Below are 3,336 nucleotides of genomic sequence, written 5' to 3'. Positions count from 1 at the left end.
CAGGGCATTTTTATGGTGAATTAAATTGGGGGGGCAGGAAAGGGAATCACATATTTTCAGGGAGGGTTAGAAATCTAGCTGAATTCTTAAACCTGCTAGTTCCCCATCTTTGTCCTTGGCCCTGCAGTGAGTTGACCTGACTTTGAATGGCGTAGGACTAGGGGTTATTCTAACTCAGAACAGGAGACACTTGAGAGTCCCATGAGGCGAGGCAATGTGACCATGACCATGAACAGAGGGGTAAAGAGCTCCCCTGTTGGAAACAAGTGTCCAGAAAGCAGCAAGTTGCTTCTGTACCAGAGCCAAGGAACAGCCAGGTGCTGGTTACGTCCCCGGGGCAGCGGGGCTGGAGACGCAAACAGACAGGGTCCTGTTGTAGGAGAGAGCCGGGCGGGCAGGAAGGAGGAAAATCTGAATCCATAAGCTTTCTCTTTATACAAACCAGACTCATAAGTGTTCTGTGTTTCAGCTGGAACTTCCATCACAGCTGCTCTGTTTACTTACCTACTGGCTGCGTGTCTCAGGACCAGTTTTGTCCCTCTTGAAAAGGAAGCCAGGCAGAGTTGGGAAAATATTTCCTTAGCCAGCTCCTTAGCACTGCTGTCTGAGGGAGACCATCTGGCCAAGATGCCCTTCAAGTAAGTAAACGCAGCATCATGCTTTCCCTGCTGGAGGAGACTATGTGCAGGGTAGAGAAAATGGCAGGCTGCTGATGTGGATTGAGGCCGCAGCCATATTAACCCAATTCCGGGACCCCCTGGGGTCCTACGGTGTGCTCTCTGGGAACAGGGTGGGGCACAGATTTCCAAGATGAAGTCACTGACTCCAGAGTTAGGAAGAGCTGTCCAGTGGCACTCCATTCTATAACATTTCAACAGGGGGACATAACCCTAAAAGCATTGATACCGATAAAGTATAGTGAAAATAATTAACAAGTGATGAGTTTTGAGTATTTATTAACCTTTGTTTTTATTGTGATGTAATGGTAAGTTTATATAATTTAATTTCAAATGATGTATGCCTTTAACAACCAGTTTGCAAAGTTCTGGAAAATTTAACAGTCAGTTCTTGTGAGCCAGTATGGGCTGGTTCCAGAGCTCCGTGGCCACAGTCCCTCTTTTACTTAGAGTCAAAGAATGAATGTGTCCATATTAAACCACTCCCATCCAATGCCAAAGCCACATCACTACAGGAGGTTTAGAGAGGGCTGCATTTCTTTAAGGAGTGTCTGTCTTCAGAAGGAAGAGTAGACACCTGCTCAGGCAAGAACAGAGGTTGAAAAATACCATGTATTTTTGTGGTTCTACCAATCACGTTTTACCTGACCAGAATAGATGGACACACAGGTGAGCAGGTCCCACCTGGCCAGGCAGCTCCTAATTGTGTAAACTTCAGTGTATATAGTTAGAATAACTCGAGAATGTCTAGCTTTTCCCCACTGACACCATTGTGCTTAAGAAGAGCCCTTGGCATTTTCTGAGTCTCAGGCTCTTGGCTCTTTGCCATGTTAGCTGGAAGGTTCTAGTGGTTCTGTGACTGTAAGATTTTCCCCGATTTCCTGGACTCTACCTGATGGAATTGGGATACTTCTTGTTTCCCCAAAACTCTCTCATGGGAAACATTCTTGTATGAGAGAAGATTTTATCCAACCATGGTCAAGGGAGGGCCTCTCAGCTTCTGAAAAATTACTGAGCTTTACTAAAAGTATACAGGTCATGAAGGGACAATTTTTAGGACAAAAGAGCCTATGGAATGAAAGGCAGTGTGGGGACATCCAATTAAGTATATTTCGGGGCCAAGAATTGGAGTCAAGTTCACAGCGCCAGCAGCTTGCCGAAGGAGACCCAGATCCTCCCAGGGAAAGCAGGTCAGAACAACAGGTAATCAGAAAGGAAGCGTTTAGAGGCGGGGGAAGAGGAAGGGCAGGCTTGGATAGGTTTCTTTGTCTCTCCCGTTTTAGGATCGCCTGTGATGGCCATCTACAAGTCACAGTCGTTGCCTTGATTCAGCACCCTCATTGGGACCTTGGCTGTGCTGTCTCTGACATCTTCGTGTCCCTCACCTGCTCCTGCCTTCAGTTCCCTTCTAACCCAAGTGGATTCTATGGCCCTTCCGCCTGGTCACCCCCTTGTGCACTGTCCTTGTGTTCCTCCAACACACTTACCCAGGAACCCCCTCACCTTAGATAGGGTGCTTATTCTACAGCATTCCCAAGAAGGCAGACAGGCCAGAGGAAAACCACAGCTGGGGGGACCAAGCCTGCCCTGAGTGCAGGCTCAGGACTGCCTGGAGATCCAGCTACCACCCCTAGTCAACTCACACCCATGTTTCCCAGGTACAGTGCATGAGCAGCCCCTGCTCTCGCTCTCCTCCATTGGATGGACCCTGTCTCCTCCTATCTACACGGCACCTTTGGTCCCACATTACCCGCTCTCTCCTGGGACATCAGTTCTAGCCTTTCTGTTGGGTTGAAACTCCAAATTCCTTAGGCTCTTACAAATTCTCCTCTCTCTCAGTCCTTGTGTATTTGAGCCGGCTGCTGCAGTGGGGCAGGATGGATGGTGGGGGGCTTGTTCTTTATTCTCCCACTGGTGCATCTTGTGTCCCCCCCCCCCCCCCACACACACCACCACCACAGGCTGCCTTCATTCTCCAGCACTGTTGCTTGGCCGGAGAGGAGATGCAAGGGACAGGAAAGATCTTACTTGACAGATAGTGGTATTAGTATTTGCTGACCTTGGCAGGTGTTTAAACGGACTTTTCCTCTCCAGTCTTCAGGGGTCTCTTGGGGATGCCCCTGCTTCCTCCCTCTGATGACAGCTGCCTTGGTGCAGATCGTCACTGTTTCCTGATTCCCAATTTTAGCCAATCCCAGAAAACCAAAGGAAGGCCGAATGATAAGTGGGTGATGATACATAATGGGGGTGGGGAGTAAGGCAAAAATAGAGGAAGGATGGATTGTGTAGAGGAAAATGAGGGGTGGAAAGGGGCTGGAGGGAAGGAAAGATAATAGAATGAGACAGCATCATTACCCTATGTAGATGTATGATTACACAAATGGTGTGACTCTACTTTGTGTACAACCAGAGAAATGAAAGTTGTACCCCATTTGTACACAATGAATCAAAATAATAATAGTAAAAATAAATAAATAGAAAAAAACACCCAGGCTCCTTTAACACCTTTTATTAGAGCTTTATTGTTATACATAACTATAGTTGAGTTCATCTCAACAAATTGTACATGCGTGCATTCAATCTCAGTTCACAATTCCCCCTTTCCCTCCCATCTTACCTTCCTCCCCCCATTCTCCTTCCTCTACTCTCTAGACTTCCT

The 3,336-nt window shown here is 47.4% G+C and overlaps 1 long non-coding RNA gene across 1 annotated transcript; it reads left to right on the top strand.

Annotated features, from left to right (window-relative positions):
- Nucleotides 1-535: 535 nt before the first annotated feature.
- On the top strand, nt 536-2,899 carry LOC306641029. The gene is made up of 3 exons (XR_013757990.1): nt 536-638; nt 1,735-1,880; nt 1,961-2,899. It is a non-coding gene; the product is annotated as an uncharacterized lncRNA (long non-coding RNA).
- The last annotated feature ends 437 nt before the right edge of the window (nt 2,900-3,336 follow it).

The sequence above is a fragment of the Sciurus vulgaris genome, assembly GCF_902686455.1.
Source record: "Sciurus vulgaris genome assembly, chromosome: 12".
NCBI lineage: Eukaryota > Metazoa > Chordata > Mammalia > Rodentia > Sciuridae > Sciurus > Sciurus vulgaris.
The sequence above is the reverse complement of the archived record's forward strand: the minus strand, read 5'-3'. Positions and strand labels throughout refer to the sequence as shown.